The sequence below is a fragment of the Anser cygnoides genome, chromosome 15 (assembly GCF_040182565.1).
Source record: "Anser cygnoides isolate HZ-2024a breed goose chromosome 15, Taihu_goose_T2T_genome, whole genome shotgun sequence".
Classification (NCBI taxonomy): domain Eukaryota; kingdom Metazoa; phylum Chordata; class Aves; order Anseriformes; family Anatidae; genus Anser; species Anser cygnoides.
Genome location: NC_089887.1, coordinates 9574790 through 9601521, shown reverse-complemented (window position 1 = coordinate 9601521; position 26732 = coordinate 9574790). Strand labels below are relative to the sequence as shown.

The following is a 26732-nucleotide window of genomic DNA, read 5'->3' as shown; positions in this document are numbered from 1 at the left end:
TACGGTTTTTAGAGCATGGCAAAGCATTAAGTGAACAGTGATGCCTCTGAGAGGTGACTAACATAATATAATGAAATCTGAAAGGTCGAGAGGTCAGAAGAGTGAAACAACTTCTGAAAGACCCTGAGATTTGTCAGAAAAATTCACTCTAGAATTTATGTTGATCTTTCATCACAGGTAATTTGACTTATATAAGAAATTTAATTATTTAAAGTATGTTCAGAGTCATCATATAGACTGGTGCTTAAGAAAGGTGTCGTCTTTGGAGGAGGAACTGTCCTAGCCACACATGTACAAATATCTGTAGCAAACTGAAGAATTGGAGGGGGAGCAGTCTGGCAGGCAAAGAAAAGTGAGCATAAATAGCAAGGGAGCAAAGACTGAGAACACAGAAGTCAGGGAGTGAGGAATGGAATGGAGAATCCACTTGGAATGGAGAAACCACAGCAAACATCTTGGAGGCCATCACAGTAACGGCAGTTTCCAGCAGTCCTTGGCGGGACCATAGCACTTGCTCAGACAGCTGCAGCGCAGCAGTTATTTGTAGAGGGGCTAACCTTTGTCAGAACATCAAAGAAGAGCCCTGAGGTACTTCTAAGGGCAAAAGAAAGTGAAGGGATGGCTGAGTCTTCAGCCCCTCAAGTTCCAAGGCTCATTTGCAATCAGCTCGTCTGCTAAATAGGCTTTGGCACCCCTTGTCCTCTCACGGTTCAGGAATCTCTGGTTTCTGCAGCTCTGCTGAGCCTAAATTTGTATTTTGAAACTGAACAGCACTCTGTGAATGTGGGGCATTACAGGCAGTGGTTAAGGCTCACCTGGTCATGGTAAGTCTTTCTGCTCCTGAACTTTCAGTCTGCATACACGTCTTATTTTTGTAACCTTTTCTCAGCATCCTGGAGGGCTAAAAACTGGGAAGAACTTAATTTCACAAGGAATTACATCAGTCTGGGTAGCAAAGCTTAAACAACTGCCCCAAACAAAGTAGAACTTTGGATAAAACTTACACAGCAGAGATGACGTGCATGCCATTTCACCATGAAAACACCATCGGGTTGTTAAGGGAACTGGATGGTATAGACAGGAATAAAGAGGGTATAATAAATAAAGGTGTTCTGCTTGGAGTCAGACTACCCTCAGTATATGCAGATATATTTCCAAGCACCAAAATATGTTTATTTTATATCAAAACACAATTAAAAGGAAAGAAAATTGAAGTCCCTAAACAAATGTAAAGTTTCAGCTGCCGTTAATCAGTTCTGACAGCAGACACTGCCCTCTTTCTCTGCACACAGGAAGAACTCTCACACAGATAACCACCCACACCACCAAATACAGGCAAATAGCACTGACAGCCTAATAAGTAAACCTTCATTTTATATGATAAAGCTGTTCTTGCATTTCAGGATTATTTTTTTTAATGATGTCAACTTGGAAACTTTTCAAAACTCTGGTCTGAATCTTTAAAGTTTTTTGCAGGCAACAGTCTTGAAAAAGAGTTGCTTATAAGGAACCTGGGAGCTCCTTTTTTATGTCCCAATTTCTTTGGTAAGCAGGAAAATCTCCTGTGAACGTTCAAATTTCTCTAGGGCTGTGCTGGGGCCTCAGGTGCTTGCAGAGACCCGGTGGTGGCGGAGTGGAGGCTGAGGGGTCCCCAGCACACCAGGCACTGCCAGGGAGGGAGCTGTGACCACAGAACTTGGTCTCCCTGCTTTTGGGGGTAGGGCTTGATTGAACACTGTGTCTGCAGGGAGCAGTGTGTGCTGCGGGGAACATGTGTGTCCACCCAGGTGCCATGGGTGCAGCCTGGCTTCCCACCTGCACTCTCCTATAGTGTCAGCTCCGAAGGAGAGAGCTTTTTGTCATCATTGAAGATTATCTTCTGAAATGTGATTGAGCTGGGAAATGTCCTCATGGGTCGATTTGCTTGTGAGTATTATTGATGACCTGGGAAGTGTTTCTGCTGGAAGCTGCTGTGACCTATGGGGTCATTTGTGGTCTGTAATCTCTAACTTTCCGTGCCATGAGCTCCCAGTAAGCAGTTTCCGTGCTACACCCATGCAGTGCCATTGTATTTTGTTCCCTTTTGCAGTCCCCTCCTAAGTGGCACTCACCCTGACAAGGGAGACTCCCTCAATTTTTGTGTCTCTCGTCGTTAGCCTTTCTTATTGATGATACAAATAATAATAATAATAAATTATTTAATACTCATACATCTTCAGCCTCCAGACTTACCCTAGCAAGTAAAGTTTAGCTGGGCATAAACTGTTTGGTCGATGTGGGGGGCAGAGATCTTCAGGCACGATGATTCTGGGAGTTGAAACAATGGGGTGGTTTCTGCGCTGTGTCAGTTCCCAGGAGCTCCTTGCCATGTGCCCGCTGCTGTCCCAGCTCCTCTGACAAACTCGGGGATTTTGTGTCAGATGAGCTGGGGGCAGGCCTGTGCCTGGCCACCCCAGCTGCCGTGCTTCTGCATGGCCACAGAATCGATCCTTGGTTGGTGGTGCAGACTCACCGTGCAACAAGTCTGGTTGGTGTGAGGCTGACTTGTAAAGAGACCTTGTGCTGCGAATAAGCACTTTACATGCTCCCTTAATGACGATTTTCTTTGGTGTCAGATCTGTCAGCAAAAGCTTTCACTGTCCAGACCATTTATCCTTGCATGCCGTTTCTATAGAGACGTCGCCTGCAGCAACATCAGTGCCAGGAGCCTACCAAGGAGTTAACTCCTTGGACCCACTGCAAATGTTCCCAGGTTTCACCAAAAGGTTTGTGTTCAACCAGGAGATAAGAAGGGCAGGGCAGTGCAGGGCCTTAATTCCACAGAAATCCGGATGTTTAATGCTGCCCTTTGGTAGGCGCCAGGTGGGAATTTGGGGGATTTGTATATGACCCTAGTGCCTGTGTGGAGGCATATCAGGACTTGATGTCAGCGAATGTTTTACCCAGCTAAAGCAGTGTGTCATCAGAGCAACAACTCTCCATTTCAGGATTCTTGGCTCACACTGCATCTGTGGCTCCGTTACCAGGGATCGCCCTCTTTTTCCATCTATTATTTGTTCCCTTTTTTTCTTTCTTTCTTTTTTAAGCCATTAATACCACTATTTCCACTACTTTACAGAATATTCTGAGCTTGAAACAATTACCTTTTCTTTGGAGTAGGACTTCTGGCCTCATAAGAACAAAATTGGGCCCAAGGAATTTATCCTTTCCAAACAGAAACCAAGGAGAATGACCGATTGCTTTCAGAGTTTTGTGTTGCAGCAGAAGAGAAGATCCTCCATTGTAGAGATTCCATCTATTATTAGGCTAATAACAGCTTATTTTCAAATTTGAGTCCAGTTGTGTCCTATCACACAGTTGGGTCCGTTTTTACAGGCAGGTATTTGGTACTCATTACTTAGACAAACAGACATCATATTAAAGCTTCGAGTGACGGCCTGTCCTTCTCCGGAGAGTGGTACAAAATGTGAGCAACGCCTGAAATAATGACATGGGAAATGGGTGCCACTAGCACCTGACAGGAGGTAACTGAGGGGCTAAGAGAGCGGCTGTGAAAAATGCACATGCTCTGTATTGCCTGGCTCTGTGAGTCTGGAATAAAACCACCGCAGAGCTTTTACATGGATTGATGTTGCCGTTTGCTGTAATTTCTAGCACCTCTTTCATCAAATTAATAGCTGGAGCTTTTCCTAATGTTCTCCTCCAGGAAAAGCAAACAAACAAACAGCCACCCTTATCTCTGCATCTGCACGAGGCTGCTGGGGAGAAAGAGCGCCTTGTGTTCAGAAAGCAAGGAAGGCGACTAGAGGGAGGAGATGCCACCCCCGAGATAAACATTACAGCTCACTTAGTCAACAAGTGGCCTGAGTTGGGCAATCTGATTTCACTGCTCTGACTGCACGTACCTAAGGCCATCCCGGGCCTTTGTGTAAGTGCCAGGCTCAGCTCTGCAGTGCAGGTCTCAGCAAGGGGCAATGTGAGACAGGAGGGAGGTGGGCAGGCAGCTTCACAGCTGCGTGGTCGGTGCTGAGCCCCAGTGTGCACTGTCCTGGGGACAGACTCTGAAGGGGAAGTTCAAATTCCAGGTGATGCTTAAATCAGTTTATAAGCAGAAAAGGTCAGAGACTGCAGTTCTGTAGCTGTGGAGAATGTGTTACCGTAACCCAGGTGTGGCTTTCTGGAAACACAGGTAGTGGACTGCTACTGAGCCTGTGATCTTTCTTCTTTTAGAGTATCGTGCTATGCAGGATTTTGTGAAAACAGCACTTGAGGGAGACTTGACATAAGAGAATGTGTCTCAGGAACACGGAGTCGGGGTCAAGAGTAAAATTTGTCAGTGTATAGAGGGGGCACGAGAGGATGTAGTGTTTGCAGAAGCAGCTGGCTGCCATTATAAATGAGACTTCATAAAAAGCTATAAAACCAATTACCCATTCCCCAAACAGAACACAAGTCTAGGATCAACTATTCCTCCAGATTGTGCTCTTGCTACAGCAACATAAAAGCGAGGAGCAGCCTGGCGAGGCAGCCTGCTGTTAACGCGCGGGGCTGGAAGCACACCCAAGCCAGGGGTGCCTTGTCGGTGGAAAGATGTGCTTAGTTTGACAGGGTAGGGCTGGTGTTCTTGAGTCCTGGGGCAAGGGCTGGATCCTTCTTGGTGGAATAGCAGCAAATCTCTGTTGCTGCCGTTCTCTGCCTGGTACAGGTGCAAGTCTTTCTTTATGGAAACCCATGCCTGGAGAGTGCTGAAGGAGTCTGGGAGGCGCCACAGGCTTTGCTAAGGCAGCTGTGCTATAACTGAGAGCTCGAGGCAATGGTGCCTCATCCCTTTCCTGACTCTTCTGCCTCCCCAGCTGCTTGTCCTCCCCTTCGCTGGGCACAGTCCTTCTGTGGCTGAGAGCTGCAAAGAGAAGAGGGAGATGGCATGTAAAAGGGGAAGTTCCCCTTCTGATTCAAAACTCCCATGGAGTTTTCTGCTCCTCTCTGCTCCGAGCCCTGACAGCTGCAGTGCCAGGGCTGGGACTGCTGGACGTGCAGATCTGGGACTCCAGCACATGCCCAGCTCGTGTGCTGGTGAGGAAGCCACACTGATACATCAAAACTGATGCTGGCTGACCTAGATCCGTCACAGTGTCTTTATGCTCAGCAGGAAACGTTTTGACTCCTAATGTGTTTATTCCAGGAGCCTACAGCAGCTGTCCTGTGGCTCTCTGATCAGCTGGGACATCACGTAGCACTTCAGAAGAATAAGGGATCGATCTCTAGTACCATAGGCTTGTAGACCCCAGGACTCTGCAGAAATCTAGGAGTGTAATTATGAACAGAATTTGATACTTAAAAATCAAGTTTTATTTGGAAGTAGAAATTTGCTTCATGCAAATGACTAAAAAATTAAAAGGTGTAATTTTTTAGATGAAATTTTTCATTAGATGGGTCTTTCTGCTCTCCAAAGACAGGAAAACAAAGCATATTTAGGTACAGTTTAGAACCTGGATGGGCTATCTGCAATGTTTTGCGTCCCTCTGTACATGTAAAATGTAATATTATTAGTGCAATACCCTAAAATACATTCAGTATGTGTAACCTGTTAAAGACCATTTTGGAACTAGTTTGCAGGGTGACTCATGGCTGCTCTTTGTGGCAGTGCTCTCTATTACAAGTACAATAGCCATTCCTACAAACTGCTCTCTCAGTATTCCCTATTTATGGGAGAGCACAGCCTCCAATTAATCAGCCACTGCTCTTAATTACGCTACCTGTCGTGTGAAAATCTGAAAAATGGTGTGTGGCATTGGCTTTAATATCATAGCTTCTTTAAATTATGAGACAGGAGAATAATCGTGATGAATATTTGAGGTTTGAGGGCACAATATGTTTTATTACAGCTTCTGGCAACACAGCCTTTCATGCAGGTTAAATGCACTTGTGCATGGAAGCAGCCATAGCATAGCAGCACACCAATTGTGAAGGACTGACCAGGACATGGCTTGTTCTCTTGTGTCCTTTTCTGAGCATGAGATACAGATACATGAGGTACATCTGTATGAATATCTGGGAATGTTTCTGAGGCTCCAGCTGTCAGCGGCTGGCTTTGCACACAGCCAGTACTTGGCAGCTTCCTAGCGTGGAGGTACGTCCTCAGCAAGGGATGTTCTGTGTTTGAACTTGAAGGTGAAGCATATCAGGTGAAATGAAGATTACCTGAGATGGCTGTCTTGGTAATCAGTGCTAATTCCCAAATCAAGTACTGAAATATTTTAAAACACTTAAAGCTAATCAGATGCTTCTCTATTTTGCTGAAAATCCCATCTTTGAACACACAGGCAAAAGATGTAATCGGTTTTATTTCCATCAGCTCTCTCTAATACATAATGGCATGAATGGTAATGTTATTGCTAAGGCCCTAATATCACTATTTTAATGTACAATTATTTCTAAAGATCTGACTACTTATTTCAGAGCCTTGCTGCAGGTTGATGCATTTATCATCTCGTCCCTAACTTTACTGCTCAGGTTGCTGTGATGTTTTCTACCACATTGGTTCCTACATTTAAAAGCCTGAGCCTGCCTCCTGTTAAAGCGTAGATATACTGCCTCATTTCTGAGCAGAGCAAAGTGACCTGAAATTTGATGAAATGTCACTCATCCTTGAAAACTGAAAATGGTTTACACACATTTTGGTTTTAGATGGAGATATAATTGTGTGTGCACTCTGACTCTGCCTGTATAAATCCAGGAATTCAGGATAGGCTTAGGGACATGCATAAAGGGGAAACAACGAAAAGCTGGGCCATGCAAACTGCTGGACGTCGTGTGGCTTCCCATTCTGAGAGGACAATAAAGCCCTCTTGGGGCTGAGGATTACCATATGCTCGGAGGACATTATTTGTGTTGCCAAGATCACTCAGGATAAGGCTAGGGTGAGGAACAGTTTCCAGGAAAGCAGGAGCTGCAAGACCAGTGGATTCCTGAATATTGCAGTGTTACCTAATTTAAATTGAAGCTCCTTTCCAAACAGCATGAAGGTCTAATCTCTTATTTATGGATTTTGACACCGCACAGAAAACTAATTCAAACAAAATCAGGTTTCAGTTTAGCATCAGAAAAAACAGGTCTTGTAGGACTGGGTTCCTGCATGTCACAAAGATAGAGCCTTGCACCAGCCTGCACGGAGGACTCACCGTTCGTTTGTGTTGTTTCAAGTCCAAGCACGGTAATTAAAGCTGAGATTAGGACTGGGAATTAGGTGTTTGTTATACAGGAAATGGGATTTGCCTATATTAGTTACAGATAACCTGATACTCGTTGGGGAGTCTGAGAAGCTTGGACCTTGCTGATGGGATTGGGAAGCCAGCTCAGCGTAGTGTCTTGGAGCAGGGCTCACTGGCCCAAGGCTTCCTGCCCGCGAGGCAAGGCACACTGCGGCTGCTTAGTGCTAAATTAAACAAACTCTTCCACTTCAGGTGCCACGGCTCCATTTTTAGTGGCAGCAAATGCATGGGGTCTTTAGTAGAGCACAGTCAGAGGTTTGGTGTTAGCCATGACGTGATGTTGTCTTGATCCACCGCCAGGTTCATTATTTGGTGAGCAATTGGTGCAATTATTGGGGTGAGTTCACGCTCAGCAAGAGAGATGGCTGAAAGTAATGGGAGCCACCAAATGCTGGAGAGCGGAGTTTGTCTTCTCCTTCAGAGTTGGATGGCAACTAAGGATGATTCGGTTCTTGGCTGTGTCCCCAAGACAATGTGATTTTAGGCAGATTGGTTTACTTTGTATAAGGTTCCTGTCTGTGTAAGCCGGGTTAATGCAACAGGTGGCTAGGAGGTTTGATAGAAAAGCTGAGACGTTTTTAGAAGGATGAGTCACTGGTGCATACACACTTTCCTTCTAGAAATGAATTTCTGAGAAGCTTTCTCAGAGATTCTGGAAGAAAAGTCTGATGACTTTTGTTATATACCTGCTTTGTGTTCAACTTTACATTCTTAGCTGCTCTGGCTTTGTTTTTGTGAGCATACCCAAGGTTTAAGAGGTAGTTTTATGTAGCATTTATTTGCTTGCTGTGTGCAGTTTATTTTCAGTGGATATATTCTGCGGAAGAAAATTTACATTTTTTCTTTTGCTAGGAAAAGAGAAGCATATTTAGTGAATAAATATTCTCTATTATCTTTTTTTTAAAGAAAGTTTACAGCTCTTGTTCTCAGTCAGGAAAAGATAGAGGACCTTGTGGCTCTAGTCTTCAGCATTACTTGCCGACTGTAACTTTTATTTCAGTAGCTACTCTAATTTACATCAGATGAGCATGTGGCCTATAATAAATTTCAGTTTTAATACTAATGGCAGACAGTATAAAACCTGTAAAGAATTACATCTAAACAGCATTATGCAGAGGAACTATGAATAATAGAAAAGGGCAACTAAAAAGAGAGTTAACCCATTCCTTTCTTCTTTAATCATATTTCAGTGTTTCTAAATGGGAAGCCTCTTAAAATCTATTTACAGAATATTAAATGTCAGTCGGAAGGAGATAATTTGCATTACAAATGATTGCTGTTCAGAATTTCAGCAGTACACATATGCTTTATACTATTAGCACTTTAGCCCTCGCCTCATAGCAGTTGCAGAAGTTCTTAAACGAGCAAAAAGAGCAGTGGGTCCTACAAAAGATTAACTTGTGTGAGCATGAAACACTTTTAATTTCTACCCTTTGCATATATATTAAAATACATTTTACTACCATGTCCTTTTTTCTGTATTAAATTTCCATGTAATTTGTTGGAGACCCATTACACACATTTTCTGAGTGAGAGAAGCAGAGGAACAGAAGAGGAGAAGGTTTTCAAGGCATTCACCACATTGACCTCTCATTTATTTATTTAAATTAAAAGCTTCCTGCTCTCTAGGTTTTAGGTTTATTACTTGGAGTTATGAAAGTGATATCTTATAATCAGATACCACGTAGGCATAACAAAATGTAGTTTTCTTACAAGTACCTAATACATAACTATTGCTCTTTTTGCCTTTCTTTAAGGCATTTCTCTAGGATACTGAATGTCCTTTCCTCCTTTATAAAGGACAAGTTTGTGGAAAGGCTGCTCTGGCAATATTCAGGAAGTGTTTTCTTAGTGTTTCTTCATGGCGCCTGACCTTTAGTGTCAATTTTTGTTCTCTCAGAATTTCCATGATATTTGTCTGAAAACACCAGGTTTGATTAAAAAAAAAAAAAAAGTTTGCTTTGGTTTTCATCAGGGGTCTGATTGGCAAGCTTATTTTACAGCAGTGCTTATGCAGGAACAATTCTGTATGCTTGGAGTAGGCTTATCAAGACATGGATATTATAAAAAACAGTAAAGGGAAAACATGTCGTTGTAGATGCTTGGATATGAGATTTTTTCTAGTTACCAGAAAATCATACCTGTGTATATAAATTATGTTGTTTTCTCTCTTCTCATTCCAGTTTAAGAATTTGTAGTTCCTCTTTGTCTGTTTTTCATGCTTCAAAGAAGCCATAAAGAAAAAAGTAACAGTATGTGGTTACTGTGAGTTTTCATACCACAGGGAAGGAGCCCGTGTGTGTTTCCTAACGGGCCTCATAAATATCTCTTGTTACTCCAGAGTCTACATTGGTGTGGATGATTATGAAATGATAATGATGCTTCATCAGTGTCATTCAGATTAGGCACTGGAGATGTGATGCTGCAGAGCCCACAGCTGACTCATTAGCCCAGTTTCCACCCAGCTGTGTTATAATCTGCTCTCTGCACCGTTGGGAGACCTGGGCTGAGCTCCCTCCTGTGCTGTAGATGTACTGTGTGACCTTCGGTGAGAGGTAGGCCATGGTTTTTCCAAAGCAATCGCTTACTTTTGCATGTACAAATTATTGCAGTAAATTCGTTTAGCTCCGTTTAATTATTTTTTTGAAATACTGATAACCCGCAGCTCCCAGTGATTCGGCTGGACTTGGGTGGAATTGGTGCTTCTGTAAGATGAGGCCTCAGCTCCAGCTGGGCACTCAGACACAGGAGCACCACAAAATCCAGTAGCCAAGTTGCAAATGTTGTTGCTTCGTACAATGCCTTGCTTTCCCAAACCCACAGCTGGGATAACAATTCCTTTGAAAGTACTTTCAGAACTGAGTATTTCTTGCTACCAAAGCATCCTGAATGTTTTGAGTCCCAACTTGCCATTGTCACCAGTACATCATTATTAAGGTTGTTACCAAATCTCAGCTATGTTATTTCTCCATACTGGTTTGGGGATTAGGCCTTATTGGACTGAACCAGTTCACAACAACCATCTTTGGCTGGATAGAAACAACAAAAATATCACCTGTGTTGTAGAATTTAGAAAGTATTGACAGGAAAATGGGTTCAAATCCAAGAACCTCAGTATTGTATGTCCAGTACACAGCGCTGTGAGGCACAGGGCTGGGTCTGCTGGGTGGAAGCTCCTTTCTGCAGGGTACCGCAGCTCATTGTAAATGTGCAGGCCCTGATAGAGGTCCAACAGCGCTGCATTATTTATCTCCATCACTGCGTTCACACAATGCAAAGCTGCTTGCCTTCTGGCATCATGAAGCTGCCATGCAGGCATTGTTTCTAGATGCTGCCGTTTAGTAATGGAGGAGGAGATTGTCAAAAGCGCAGACAATCCTAACAAAATCCTAATAAAAGTTAGGTTTCCCACTCCCACTGTGGCGTAGTGAGAATTCACTTTGTAATTCCCACCTGGCTCTCATCAAATTCTGGCACTTACTGGGGTAACACCGTGGTTCAGAAATTATGCTTAAAGTATCATGAAGAAGGGCTGGATTTTTAATTGAATTTTTGCTCTAATCCACAACTGGGGAATAGTGGCATAATTAGCCTAGCTTGACACGCAGATATTTCTGTATATGCACCTGGATGAGTCACAGGCATGGGGAATATCATCTGCTAGCAATCCCATCAGAAACGGATATTGGTTAAAAGAAGAAAAAAAGAGAGAGGAAAAAAACAGCCAGCAGACCTCTGGAAAGAGCCAGGATAAAGCCAAGAAAAAGCCAAGGCCTCTAGCCCCTGGTGACTTGCACCACATTCAGCAGGAAGGCAAAGAATGCAGTGCTGCGGATACTCAGCAGGCAGGAAGGCAGAAGGGTCACACGCTGCTTGCATCCATTCAGTACGCCTTCAGCACAGCTGCCTGAGTGCCAGCAACCACGCGGTCCATCCTGATTGACGCAGAAGGTTACTGGGAACAGGGACTTCACCTGTACGAGCTTCCAAATTAGCGAGAACTGATTAGCAGAACTCTCAGAACTGATTCTTTGGCTGACATCAGCTGCTGCCCAGTAAGTTTGCTTCTTCACATGAGCTGACAATGGGGCCCAGCGCACCTCCAGTTAGTCCGTGGGTGCCTGTCAGAACAGACCATCATTTGCATAGCTGTAGTTGATCCTGAGTAAAGGCAGAAGGTTATTTTTGGAGATTTCCAAGTCCATCAAACCCTGTGCTGCAACATTGTCTTCAACAGACTTGGTATAGAAACCGTTGTTTTAGCAAGAGTATGGTCAGAACATGGCTGAAGACAGCATTTTTGTTACTGTTATGGATTTTAGCTTTTTTAATGAAACATTTATTTCATGTTGACAAAGAGTTGAATTGTACAACATAGGCAGCAGTCACTATTCTCTACTGTCGTACTGGTGCAGTTTGGGAGTAGCAAACTGGTAAGGTCGGGTGTCAGGTCCGCAGAGGTGTGCAGGCTCCTGGGGAGCTGACTGAGGCAAAGTGGGAAGGGAGGGGGACTTTTAGGGAGTAGCTTTGCAGAAAGATTGGGAAGCAAATATTTGGTAGGTCTGTTCCAAATACACTTAATTTTCTCCAGGGAAATAAATGAGCCACCTTGAAATTTGCCCCTTTTTGTACTGAAGTCAAAACCTGTGTTCTGTCTAGTTCTGTCTCGTGTTTGAAATATACAGAGAAATTGGAAGTCATGCAAAATCTGGATGATTAATATGTCTGTTAAAAATGCCAGTGATGCACCCCAATGGAAAGCAAAACCAGGGAATGCCTAACTGAATTAGTATTTTGAGCTGGGTATTGAGCATATTGTCTGGGTACTATGGAGGTGATCGATAGAGAAGCATGTTGGACTGACAGGCTGGGTTTTGTGGTGGTGAGTGCTGCTCTCTCCCCTTGGCTGATACTGTATTCCTCGAATGTTTCTAAAACAACCAGGGAAAATAAAAAATACATTAACTCCTCCATAATTTCCAATTGATTTAATTGATTTTTGAACTGGACCTCCACTGGAAAGCAAGCCTTCCTATTTAAAATGTGAAGTATTGCTATGAAGACAAATGCATATGGAGAAATGTGTTGTTTTTTTTTTTTTTTTCTCTCTGGTACTGGAGGTGAGATGTACTGCAAAAGAACTTCTATTCAGATGATCCAGGGAAAAATCTCATCACTGTGTTTTTAAAATTAATTATTCTGAGACCTCTGAACAAGGCTGCCTCTCTCAGCGACACTTACAAATGCATGTGAGACGCCAGATGCATCCCCTAAATCAGAATTTCCTGTTGAGAAGTCTTTTGTTGCCGATGACACTGAGATAGCGTATCGTGCTGAGGTACAGGAACAATTAAGAGGTTGTATTACTGAAGCCTGTTTTCATCATAGAGTCCCCTTGGATCAGAGCTCTTTTAAGTCTTTCAGCTTCTGTATCCCCAAAGACTTTGATCTTAAGGAAGGGATTTAGTGGTGATAATTTTAGCAAAGAATGAAAAATGCTGGAAGACTTGTGAACAGCAAAGTAATGTGTTTAACCAGAATCTTGTGTAATTTGAAGGATTTATCCTGTCTATAGGACTTCAGGCCACAAAATCTTTTATTTTCTAGTTTATAGCCTCTGTCACTTGCTGTCTTAAGTCAGGATGTGGTGATCTGTCCCTTAAAGTTGGAGACAGATCATCCCTCAGCCCCTGCACCCGCTGTGGTGCAAGCTAACACAGGTGCTTGAAAACAGGCATGCAGAGCCTCCTGCTTCGGCTGCCTGGGGAAGAGCACCATAGGGATGTGGTGCTGATGGACCCAGCAGCTCCTAGAATGCCCTAAAACTATTACAGTGAGTGTGGCAGCTAGGATTTCCCGGTGGAAGATGACAGCTCTATTCATTGACTCACCACCACGCAGTGGCCCAGAGGACTGGGTCTGATGCCCCAGGAGCCCTGCTCTGGGCCCTGCACCTCCCCACGTGAGCTAACATTCACAGGGGCAGAACCGAGTCTGCAGAATCCCTTTCCCATTTTGGCTTGAGCCCTAGACTTTTTCCCTTATTTTTTCCTGAGATCAAGAGAATATGTCTGAAGTTACCCGAAGTTCGATGGATTGTCAGAAGAAATTTTCTGTTTTCTGGAGCTTTTTCTGTACTGAAGGCTTGTTGTATCATTTGGGCTTGTTAGTCGTATTCCTGAGGAGGAAATGTCATCGCATCAGCAGAGATAGTTGGGTTCTATAGTTTGAGATTAATATACAAAGGAAGGTCTATATTTTGTGTGTGTATAATGGCCTATTTACTTATTTTTGTCCCCAAAGGAACTATTATCTTCCTCTACTATTAGAAAGCCTATGTAATTAGCAAGGTTCCATAGACATTGGTGTAACAATTTCTGAAGTGTGGTAGCAAATGATATGCTCACTATGTGGTTTTTATTTGCCAGACAGCAAAGATATAGGGAGAGGTGCAGTGTGAAATGGGCGCTCCTGTAACCCCCCGACCTTTCTCTGCCTGTCCCTTTTGGAGTGGGAGAGAGGGCAGAGCCTGCCAGCCACCCAGCTAGCACCTTCTGTACTGTTTTCTTTTCAACAAAAACGATCTTTTGTTGTAGATTATACTTACAGATGCTTTCAGTGCAAATTCTTTAAAGGCTGCCTGTGATCTGCATTCTCTGTTCTCGATGCAACTCATAGCCAACTTGCACACTTACAGAATATTTCTGTTGCCAGGGCAGGGTGGAGAAGAATGAGACTTCTTGATTTAATAACTCCCATCATTGGGGAATAAATATATTAGACAGTTGCTGCGCTGTCACTAAAAGAGCAATTTTACTCTTGAACTTTTCTGCAAACAAAAATATCTTTATTCCAAAAATGAATGTACCAGAGCCATAGTGTGGCTTAGGTTGTGCAGCTATTGCAAAGGAAGATGTGACTGTGACATGGAGATACCCACCCAACCAATTAATGTTCTCTTTGACAACCATCATGAAATAGCTTAGTGGGACAATATCTGCTTTATTTTGGACCTCTGGAGAAGAACACTCCAGCACAATTCACAAATTCTGAACTAATAGCAAATGGTTGTGTTTAATGGATGGATTGGAGGTGTCCAATAAGCAGTACTGTCTGTTCAGCTGGTAAGGAAGCAGCTAGCCGTGTATTTCCCAGGTGAAGCTCTAATCTGATCAAATGTTGACAATAAGGCATGACTTTTCAGACTGGTCTGCTGTGGATAAATAGCCACAATTTACTTAAATAAATCAAAAAAAAAAAACCAACAAAACCGCAGAATGAAGAGGGTGCTTTACGTGGATACAAGGCCAGGACAATAAGTGTTTTAGTGTGCTGGCTACCTGAAGCAAAAAAGGGAGAAAGTTGACGGTGTGTGTATCCAGAAACAATACTTGGCTGCCACGTTCTTGTAATTGGGCACTGGTTTAATAAGCACAAATCATACTGAGAGCCTGCAATGGAGAAATAAAACACGGTGTTTGAAGAAAACTAAACAAACAAGTTACTAACATGTCCACTTCAAGAAAAATGTGTCAGCATCTTAAATCCAAGTGTGAAAGCCTTTCCCTCATCATTATTAAAATTGATTATTATTTCAGAGCAGCATCAGTGGAAATCTTGCTTTGATCCTCACCTATATTCTTCTTGCTGAAGACAATAAACTTAGACATGCAACAGTACAATAGCCTGATATTAAATCCGGAGGTGGGGTAAACTGAATGCTGAATTGTCTTTCTTTTTATAGAAAACTAATAAGCTGCATCCCTGCATTGTAGTTGTAAGGAGCTTATCTGTTATAAAAAGTCTTGTGCACAAAGGCGCTTTGTGACTTGAAGCAGGAATGAGGGATAGTGCACTTCACAGGGCATCACCCACTCTTCTGGGTTTTCTGGGGCACAGATTCCCACTCTTCCCCTTTGCTTTGCTTGAGTAAGCATTTTTTGTGTTCTCTGTACTTCCTGTTAATAATTTTCCAGCACTATCATGTCTTCCCACCTAACTCATTTTCTCCCACTGGGAGTCTTTCATTATGCACAGCCAAGGAGACAAAGGCTCAGGCCTGTTGTGATGGGGAGAAGAAGAACCACAGGACACCAGATGTGCGAATGTGTTGCCTTCGCCCTCCTCTGGGCCCCTTATTTGAAAGTCTTTTTCAAGGCTTCAGTTCTGAGCCCTTGGAAATCAATTCATTAGCGTTAAAAGATACATAGGTATCGTTTATTTCTCTAATGGATTAAACATGGGATCAGTATGGGCTTATTTTCCCTTGCATCTTACATCAAACAGTTGTTTACATCAGAGTACCTGTAAACTCTTACAGTTCACTCCTCTTTACAAAAATGTATCTAGTAAGAGATCTGGGGCTGTGAGAAATGCAGCTGTGAGTCTCTGTGTGTTTGAGTAAGGTGGCGTGCAGGTGAGATGCTGGAAATGATTCTAAGTGCCACAGAGGAAACAGAAGAAGCCCAAACCTGAGCACCAAAGGCTGTTGAAGGCTTAGCTGCTGAATTGGAAAGTGGCGACAGGACTGGCTTTAACCCTTCTCTTAATCCCTCTGGTAGCTCAGCACTGGGCTCAAAACCAGGCACAATTTCAAAATGTCATTGTGTTCAAAGGTTGGAATTTTACTTCAAAAAGCAACCAAAATATAAAAGAAGCATTTGTGATTTCAATTCTGATTTCTGTTTTTCAACTGTAAAATAGACTTTGGAATTTGTATTATTTTACATTTATGAAGTAATAAACCACTGTGCTTCTAATAATGCTGTCGAATAACAAAAGAAATATATCACAAACCAATGGCTGCTCTTCTGAAAGGTGTATTTTCTTGTCTACATGTCCCCCCTTTGTAAGCAAGCAATCAAAAGATACAAGAGGTTTAAAAGGAATAGTCCAGGTGCTTCGTATGAATGCTGCATCCTGAGTAGCTTTTTCAATGTTAAAACAATGCAGTCAAATACCATCGATTTCCATCTTTTTTGCCTCCTGAAGGATTAGCTTAAACATTGCTTTCAAAAGCCAAGGCACTATGGTAGTTTACTGAAAAGAGCTCCGTAGCAGGCGTTGTATTTCCATTTTTTGTCCTTGTTTTATTACCAGCATGGACATAGAGAATCGTCACTTCTGTGATCCAGGGTCAGCCAAAGCCTGACAAAGCTAAATGAGCTCCCGTTCTTTGTTAGGTTTGGGATCAGATCAGTTGTCCCCAGAATAGTAACTGAACCCAACTGGCTGTTCCTGGTTTCCAGTGAACCTGCAGAAAGAGCCATAGGAGAACCTGAGAGGTTGTGTTAAATGGGGGAGGTGTTTTCTCTTGAGGTTTGGTTAAATCTTCTCCATTAATCATTTCCACCCGTTCCCTCTATAAATTCACTGTGTTCTGCCTTAGCCCCATTTTTTTTTTCTTTTAAAGAAAAAAGTCTGAGGCTGACCTTCTCCCAGATTGGGCTGTTTCAAGTATCACTCTCATTTCCCAGTTCCTCACCCAATCCATCTCCCAGAGTCCTGCCACATACGGTGGGGAAAGAATCAAAAGATGAAGCATTTCCCTCGCTCAGGTACTGTCCAGGGGGCTATGTGTCTGTTAAGTGTTAAATGAAAGCGAGTCAATGACATCTGTCTCTTAATTAAAGCGGACGGTTGGAGCCGGATATACCCACAAGACTTTATTATAATAGAGGCAGCCCGAAGAAGTGGTATCAACAGACTCATTAGAAACCACAGAAAGAAGGTGTTAATTAGGGAATGTGTGATCCTACCGTCAGACCAATTTGAGCAAAAAGAGGTGAATGATGTGGAGATGAGCTGCCAGTGACACAATATGTCATCGTTACTGTGCACGTTGCACTGGCATTAATGGCAGTGGTGCAGCAGGGTGGGCTGCTGGTTAATTCACATTAGTGTCAGGCGGTTAAAGCCTTAAAAACGAAATGAAGAAGTCTGATTGCCTGTTCAGACTCAAATAACATGCACTTTATTACCAAATTCCACCATTAATGGCCTGGAAAACCACTTGTGCCTGATGAGACAAGGGTGAGCTGAATTGTTCAATGCGAGGAGGAAAGCGACCGGCAGGGAACTGGCTTCAGGGGGTGATGCTGGCGTGGCAGCGCTGCGGGGCGCAGGGCTAAGCACAGGCACACAGTCACTGCGCTGGGGAGCCCAAAAGCAGGAGTCGTGTGCGGGTTAAGGACAAACAGCAGGCTCACGGGTTCAGTGCCTGGTAGTGATTTCCAAAGAGATTTGGATGAGGAGAGCAAAGCTTGCTTTAAGAAGGGCAGAGATGCCACAGGAGAGCAAGCTGCAGAGATTAGATGTGATCAGGAGCGCTCACGATCTAGATTGAAGATATGGGTCTTCGTTCGTACGCATACAAGCAGGGCCTTTTCCTGCTGTGTATGTAACCTTAGTGGTTTTGTGGTTCAAAGTTGATGATAAACTGTGCTTTCACATGGCTCAGAAATAGCAGAATCTTTTGAGTTCTTGATATAAGCGCTGAAGATGTGCTGCAGCAAGCTGCTGGGTGTCCAGCTTCCGGGTGTCTGCGCATGGGGCTTTAAGGATTTTGATAAGGCAAAACAATTTAATGTGCTCAAGCCTTCCAAGGCTTTCGGCCCCTTTTTTATTTTAGGAGGTAAGTGTATGGATGGACTTAACTTGCTGAACCTTTCTGTGTTGCTTATAATTTAAGGCAGGAGAGGAGAGAGTAGAGATTGACCTGGAGAATAAACCACAGAGTAGGGCCTGAGCTCTAACTCATCTCTTATGACCTCAGTGTGGAGCAGCAGTTGATCCATCCAGCTCAGGGAAGTGGTGGTAATGCTTACAGATTGTGGCATCCCCACTTTCTAAATATAGTCCTTAAAATCAAAATTTACTCTTTATTTTGGCTGCTTCTGAAAAGGAAAAAACAAAGTTGATGTAATGCAATGAAAGAGCAGAGCTACACTCCTCTAGAGATAATTACTTTGAAAATAATTGCATTTGAAAAAAGGGCCGTCAAAACCCTTTCCCTTATTTTTCATGGGGTTTTAAAATAAATCTTCTCTTTCCAGCAGGGACAAGCTCTGCCTGTGCTTGCACCACGCTCCAAGCACAGAACATGAGTGTGGATGGGCTACGCTCATCCCATGCTCTCTCCTTTCCGCAAGGTGCCCCAGCACCAGCGGCCTCAGAAGACAATTCCAGAAATCCTTCAGTAGGCAGAGGTGAAATAATCTTGCCCAATGAGAGAACTTCTTGTAACCTTTTTAATACTTGACATGTGCTAGGAAGATACTTTCTGAGTCAAAGTCTGTTGATGGAACAAACTTCTAATTTCTAACCCCCAGTCCCAGCCATGCTGATGTACCTCCAGGTAATGCACTCAGCTCAGCTACCTGCACCAGACAACTTCAAACCGGAGTCTGTCTGCTGGCCTTTCAGACAGGATGTGGGTGTACAGACTGTGATCCTTTTAACCTTCGCTAATCTTTGCAAGAGTGTAGTCTGGGGTGGCTCCTTTTTCACTGCTTATACGCTATTGGTCTTGCTGCCAAATGAAGTCCCTCAATCAAGCAAGTGCTATTCCTAATCAGAGCCAGCATCCCAGGGTAATTCAGTGATTTCCTTCGAGGTAATGCGAACCATTAGTGGATTCATACCATTTCTCCTTTACTTAATTGCACTCCAAGGAGAGGACTGAGCTGGCAGGGTAGCTGAAGGCTGCGGTGACCCGGTAAGGACTCCAGGCATGAAGGCTGCTTTTTAATGTTTCATGCCCAATCCTCACAGCAGCCTGCAGCAGGAGGGGCTTTGGTTTCACTTGGTGCACACATACAGTGCCTTTTATTCATTGCTACGGAAATATTCATTTCCAAGGCTATCGTATAGAATCATCAAATGTGTATTAGCTTCTTGAGGTCCAGCAGCCCTTCCCAGAGGAGGTGAGTGAGCTGGATAGAGGTGATACCGAGGCCTCCCTTTGTCCCCATAGGAGGGTTCAGTGGCAGCATCAGGCAAACCAGAACAGCTGCGTCGAGGGAGATGAATGAGAGCCACAATAACAACAAAGTAAAGCCCACCGTACAGTGAAGGGATACATTTTGGCTCAGACCTCTGTGCACACAGGTGGGTGGGAGCATTCTCTTTGCCCCGTTAGCATGGTGGTTTTTGGAGCTGCCAGGAGCAGTCCTTGGGGGTGAGTACCTGCAGTGTTAGGAGGCATTATTTCTTCTGCCTTCTGCAGCCCTGCTTAGGGCTTGTGGCTGGTTTTCCCCTTCTTTCCATGTAGACGGAAGTACTCCCTGGCGAGGGACGGGCTGCTCTATTGAACATGAAGTCTGAGCTGTTTCCAGCAGTAATGCAGTTTTGCTAATAGTGTTTGTTTAGATCCTGTGATGATGTGCTCTTACACGGACATACTTCAGCATCTATTCTTTTTATACATATGAATTACTTCTTGCACTTAAGGATGTTTGCAAGGATCGGATGTTCGACAGAAGTAGGGCTGAGTGGGGAAGAAAGGAGTGTGAGGAGAATGGGCGGAAAGCAGGCAGAATATTAAAAATCAGGGTTCACACCAAGGTTTGTGCCATTCATTTCAGCCAGGAGTTCTGCTTACGAATCAATGTTCTCAAGAAATTTGATAGGCTGCAAAGCCAGAAGTCATTTCCTCTAGCAAAGGGTTTTAGTAAAGCAATTAGGATGCATTCATAGCTAGAGAGAAATTTCATTTTGCCTTGCCTATGACTATTGCCAGAAAAATCCAATGAGTTTGCATCTAGCATTGCAAAACTCAGATCAAGACATTGAATAAATCAAACCTGAAGTGTCTCAAGTTTTAGGGCTTTGCACGTCTGTCTCTTGTCCAGTGCATGTGCACTAATAAATCTGAACATCTGAAAGCGAACTGTGTGCTCCTGACCACTTGGCATGTATATCTATACATACCCTATCTCAAACTGAAGTTCCTGGCTTTGTCATACGTTAAATTTTACTTGATCATTTAATCCTTGCTGTTCTTAAACAGTGGCATGCAGAGAGCACACACCCAAAGACCTGGACCATGGGGAGAGAGACAGAACCATACTGATAGCTGTAGTGGTGAAGGACATTTTAGTGTTAGCATTTTTTGTTTTGTTATAAGCCCACAGAAATTTGAGAAGTAAACCTACAATGAACATACTTTTTCTTATTTAAGTAAATACATAATTTCATATCAAAAGCTTTCTTTTGAATAGAAATGCGCTAGGATTTGTGTTTGTAGGGTTTGTGAAATCATCTTAAAGTTACCTTTTCCTAATATTTAACCAAATAATTATTTCAAAGTGAAGAATCAGAATATTGCAACTACACATAGCTGTGAAATCAGGAGCCTTGAACGCCACAATGTCTTGCACAGCGTTCAGACTGGAAAGTCAGAAAACAAATGACCATAGTTAAAGACAAAGGCCTTGCCTCGCTTAGGAATTGGGATTTGGTGCATCTTAGAAAGGTCACTGCTTTTTTTAGGCTAAGTATTCCTTGTTAATGAACACAGTGTTATTTAAAGGAAGACGGGCTGTTGTTATCTCTGGCATATATGAATGCAGCCCTGGAGAGCAGACTGCATTGCTTACAGCTGTTGCCAGCTTTGTGGGCTGTGGGGATAATCTTGTTCCCAGTGAATTCATTGGCAAAATTCTGATGTATTTCAGTGCAAGCATAGATATAAATTGTACATTACCGAGATATAGAGGTGATACTGGTTTGTGCCATTTTTGCAGCACAGCTCACGACAATGAAGGATTCTGCAATGAAGTTTAGGTGAGGGCGTGACAGGATTCATTTCCAGGATCCTGTAGCCTGAGGCTGTGGTGGCACCACCTGTGATTAGCCTTAGCCTGCAAGCAGTGACCCTTGCAGCCAACTGCCCATGGCTGCACACACCTCTGGGTGTCTGTCACACATAAGAAATTCAATAAGGAGTGACAAAACAATATCCAGAAATTACAAAAGCTTGATATTTTCCCAGTTAGAATAAAGACGTTGAGAGAAAAGTAGTAAATAGAACTGTAATCACAGTTTAAAAATGCAGAGATAATTTGGACTGTTTCTGTTTCTATTGTAGATAGAAGCTTGGGTGACTAAGGACTTTACAGTGTAATTAACATTTTCTCCTGATAAGCTTCATAGTGTTTTTCCCCTCTTGCTTTCTTCTGCCTTTTATTTTCTCAGCTTGTTTTCCAAATACCATCCCAGCAGAGAAAAATAACAGCAGTAGCTGCTGAATTAACACTCACAGATGGGCAATTCTTAATGGCACTTCATCCTCTTTTAGTCCCTCCTCCCCAATTCCTAAACTTCCACGGGTCCCTCCAGCGATCTTTTGGCAAACAGTGTTCGTAAAACCTTGGGAAGTTTAACTTTACGAGGGTAGAGTGAAGTGAAGTGAAACTGAAGCTATTTAGGGTGGGATTAAGGAGGAAGGAGGATTAATAACAAATGTGCTTTGGGATTTCACTTTGATAAGGGAGTCAATCCTACGCTAGTATCTATTGAAACTTTTCTTTAATAGACTGATTCAGCCCTCACTGGGGTTAATCTCAGTATTTCTTTTGATTTCAGTGGCCTATAGGTCTGGTTCAGGGACTGAGTTCTGCCTTGAAATTGCTTGAATTGGAGGGATCTGTGGCACTCCAACAGTACTGTTAGCCGTGAAGAGCAGGTGAATGTGCAGATCAGAAGCTGTCACCTTCGAAACCACAGATCTGCACTGTAAAAGGGAACAAAAGGTGAGTCTGGCCAATGACTATATCGAGACAGAGCATGAGTTGCAATACCTTTAGACTGAGCTGTGAACCAGATAGGGGTGGAAAGCTAACTCGTATTCCTGACAGGGCTTGTGTTCAGCCTGTGCTTTGTCACGCTCTGTGCTTTTTGTCAAGGTCTCCCCTCTTCTCGCTTAATCTGTGCCATACCCCAACCCTATGGGCTGATTTATAAATTCTATGAGTGTTAGGCTGTTACATCTCCCGAAGTTGCTCCATATATTGAACTTCTCCTTTCCTCCAGAGCCAGCGTTGTGCAGGTCTGGGCGGGCTGCTTTGCCAGGGCAGGTGAGCCTGGGCATGCTGGGCAGGCAGAGACAGGGTCCTCTCCTGCAAGGGTGCAGTCCCCTGGTACCCAAACAGGGAGAGCAGAGCAGGTCTGGTGATACAAACCAGGGTCTGTCACAGATCAGAGGTGATGAGGCAGGGCCAAGGTCAAGCTGGGGTGTTCAGTCAGCAAGTCAGGTACAGGTCTGCCTGCAATAAGGCTTGGAGAACCAAGAGGCTGAGGTTAAATGCAGCTCTCAAGCAAAGCTGGAGAGACCTTTGTCATGAAAGCATCTCGTAACTTTTCCTGCACAGCTCTTCCCACAGCAGTCAGACCCAAGGTTATACAACTGCACAACATCTGAGCTGGCTTGGAGCACAAGCAGCCAAACCCCAGGGAAGGGGAGAGATTGCAGAGCCCTTGTGGCTTGCTCAGGTCCCTGACAGTCTGCTCCAGCCCTTCACAGCTGTTCCAGGTGGGCAGAATAGAGACCCACCATCTCTGCAAAGTACTGCCCAGGGCTGTGGGACACCAAGTCACTTTCCTGTAATGCCTTTTTCCAGGTGCTCTAGGCTGAAGTTTGAATGGATGATGGATCAGGTGAAGGAGGCTGTCTCTCCTTTGCCCTTGGTGATTCCTTTTCTGGTGCTTATTTAAAAGCTGAACAGACAAAGCCAGCTCAGAAGAGCTGAACAGGCTGGGAAAAGAGCCTAGGAAATGGGAATGGTGGTTAAAGACGAAAATCATCTTGCTTAGCAGGGAAATAGCTCTTGGCTGCACTGATGGAAATAGTATCAAATAGCTTGACAGAGAAGTTAAAACCAGAGGAGGGATTGGAGAAAATAGTTGCTTCAGAAGGAGACTGGAAAAGGGAAGTGAATGGGAAAAGAGGGGGCAAAGTAAGGTGGAGAGATGTATCGGAAAGGAGGCGTGCTTCTCTCTTGCCTTTCCATCCTGACAAATGTTTTGTGTAATTATACAGAAGAAAGGTGTTCAAAAGCATAAATGGGACTCAGACACACGACTGCCACTGGTTTTCATTTTCTGAAATTTTTGAAGCTACTGTGGTTTTATGAGGGTCTCCTGTCATTTTACGAGAAATAAAGCCTGTTAGTTTATCCAAAGCCAGCTAAAAGTAAGAGAGTTTCCTCCATTAATTTCAATGTATTTTCTACTGAGCTCTAATAAAATGCCAGTGTACCATGGCAAATTACTAAAATGAAGCTGTCAGTCAGTGCTCATGCCATCAGACTGCATTTCATGAGCTGGGAGATACGTCACCCAGCATGTCTGAAAGCACCATCAGCTGACTCAGCTTCTGCCACATAATTATGGCAAACCTGTCAATCAGTATTGTGTGCATTTTTAGTGCCTTCACAGCGAGGCTTCTGATCTCTCAGTATTAATGATGCTAATAGTTTTGCTTCTCTCTGCAATCAAATAACCAAAGCATGGGGGCTCTTCCTGCTTACCTCTTGCTCACACGGTTAATTATTCCTTCAGCTCTGGAAAGCAAATAGGGAGGTCTGTATCTGTGCATTTATTTATTTATTTTTACTTTTGATGAAAGAAAGGAAGGAAAACGTCAACACCAGGAGGTGGGCTGAGGGAGAGCAGACCCACATAGGCTATTAATGCAGTCCCTAGTAATAAGTCTTCATAAACCCTTTTAAATATTGAAGTCTAACGAGCAGCATCTCACCAGTAAGAGCTCATTATTCACCTGTCATGAAAGTGCATTTAGCAGTCTAACCCTCAATGTTCAGCCTTCAGCAGAACTTGGCTTCTGCTCTCTGCTTTTCCCACCTACGTTGTGCTGCCCCGTGGCAGTGGATTCCCCAGCGCCACGGCAGGACGTGCAGCAGGGCTGGTGCTGAGGCTCGGAGCTCTTCGAGGAGCTCTGAGTCTGCCTGCCTGCCAGGCAGCTCACAGCGGTGGTGAGAGGATTTTCTGGGCTATAAATCATCATTATCATCAGACCTTAATTTGAAGACTAATGTATTTGAGTTCCTAGGACAATGCTGAATTCCGCTAATTTGTGAGCAAATCAAGCTTAACAATATCCATAGCTAAGGACCCTAGAGGCCATGTAAGTAGTTCCCATGGTCTATCCAAATATTTAGAAAACGCATAGATAAAGAGTAGGACATTTTTTTCTCTTAAAGATTCCAATTTATTGAATCAGTAATTTAACTAATTTAGATAGTCTGCATATCACTCCAGCTTACAAAGCCTATCATTACAGCAGTGCAATCCCTACACCTCAACATGAATAGAACTTTACACAGAATTTTAGCTGAAACTCAGCTTTAACCTTCAAAATACTTTATGAAAGCTGGCAGTTTTCACAGGGGCTAGTTTCTACGAAACAGAGCAGGCAGCCTCCTACATCTCTTAAAACTCCACTGGTTTCTTGTGGGTTCAGAGGCTGTGGAGGATCAGAGCCATGCTTGGTGTAACAAACCATAAGAACTCTGTTTAAAATAGTGTGGAAGATCTATAGCTGTTCATCAGAAAGAGTAAGCTTGCAATTACCTTTCTTATAGTAGCTATGGGACATTCCTGTACTATACAATATATCATACTCAACAAATGCCACTCCAGCTTCCCTAATGAATGCAAATCCTTATAATCTAATACATGTCAGAATATAGCCACCGACTCATAATCCCCTCAGTTTGCCATTTGCCTCTTTCCCTTCAGATCCTAATTTGTAGTAAATCTTCTGTTTGGAAGCTGCTGTGGCTCATGATACTGTTTGTGTTACGGCCAAAATAGTAGCAAGACTGCTATCTTCTAAGGAATTGGTGTAATCAAAAACAGCTATTACGCTTGTTTCAATAGGGAGAATTAATCTATATTCACTTTCCTGTTGTCAAACTATATGCAACAGCTTCTTCTAGTAAAAGGAATGACTGGAATTGTGACCAGCAGCTCAGCTGAATGAAGACCTAAAAAGAGGATAGTCCTGAGCGATGAGGTATAATTTATTGATTTAAGAATAGGCAAACGACAAGAAACCTGATTTAATTCATAGAATCATAGAATCACAGAATAGCTTGGGTTGGAAGGGACCTTAAAGACCATTTTGAAAATGTCTAGGTCAGATAGGAGCTTGTTTTCCCTTTCCAAAAGTGACACAGACTATAGGAGCTTATCTCAGTTACTTCCAGTAGGATTGGACTCCTGAGACTCTTTTCAAAAAGGGACTGGCCTAAATCTGCCTGACCAGAACTTAAAATTTTTTCTGGAAGCAATGTCAACACTTAATGTGTACTTTCAGCCCAAATTGTTTGAAAAGATTGAAAATTTATGATTTTCTTTGTCCTAATAGAATGCAAAGGTTTAAAAATAGATTTGGAAATAGCATGATTTTTCTTAAATGAAATCAAATTTAGTATTTTAAGTTAGTTTCATACTTAAATTCAGTTGTCGTAAGTAGCAGATTACTTGTTCATGTAGCTTTATGTGTTGTACACATATTAAGCATATTGGTTTAGTTCAACAACAGGACACTGTCATCTAGCTTCAGGTGAAATAAAGTAATTTGATTTTCCAAAAGAAAATTTTCTTTATGTTGAAAGAGATTGTTTTCTGAAAAACAGTTGATTCAGTAGAAACTGTTTTTAGTCAGAAATTGTTAGAATGGTAAATTGTCATTCCATGCTAACACAGGAACTGTACGTGTTTTACTGTTCAGGCATGCTTGTACCATAGTCGAAGCACTGCTTTGAGTACTGTGTAGGTATCGCCAAGCTAGCTTTAAAGTACAGCTATTTGGATGCTGGGCATAGTAAAATTGCAGCAGGATGATATTGTAGTCTGATTTGGATGTTGAAAAGCAGAACAAATTACACCATGCTGAGAGCAGTCTCAGCTGCATGGGCATAGTTTGTCTTTAGGCTCTATTTGTAAATGTGCAAAATTACCTGAAGACCCCAAGTTGCATCAGGTAGGTGTTCAAAAGAGCCTGGATGCTGTGTTTGTGTTTGATTTCCATGGAGGTCATGGGCCTTGGTGCTCCACAGTTCTTCCTGGTGAAGTACCATCATTTCTCCTGAATGTCTCTTGGATCTCCCCTCAGTAGAGTGGGAACTGTCAATATTTTCTTACTGTGCAGAGGTTTTTAATCACTTTGAAGTTGTCACGAAGTGATGCTGTATTATCGAAGCAAATAGCTTTAGTACCTAATGCAGAAAATGACAACGTGCTAAAATCTTAGGAACATGATGGTGAATTATAACTAATGTGATATCAAACAGCATTTGCATTTCACTGTGAGTCAACCTCTGATAAAGTAGTGGACAGTACCTGAGACAAACCAGTAAGATTGTGCTAAGGCATATAACACTGGCCTGTTTGAACAAGTGCTTACAATTTTGTGCTTTTACAAGTTTGTGCTTT

At 43.0% G+C, this 26732-nt stretch overlaps 1 protein-coding gene across 1 annotated transcript in view; it reads left to right on the top strand.

Moving 5' to 3' along the window:
- The window catches only part of LOC106033457 (uncharacterized), a 321304-nt gene that overhangs the window by 142319 nt on the left and 152253 nt on the right, over nt 1-26732 (top strand). The window contains exon 5 of the mRNA XM_066977945.1: nt 21858-22024. The gene's annotated coding sequence lies outside the window, so the exon portion shown is untranslated. The remainder of the gene's footprint in view (nt 1-21857; nt 22025-26732) is intronic.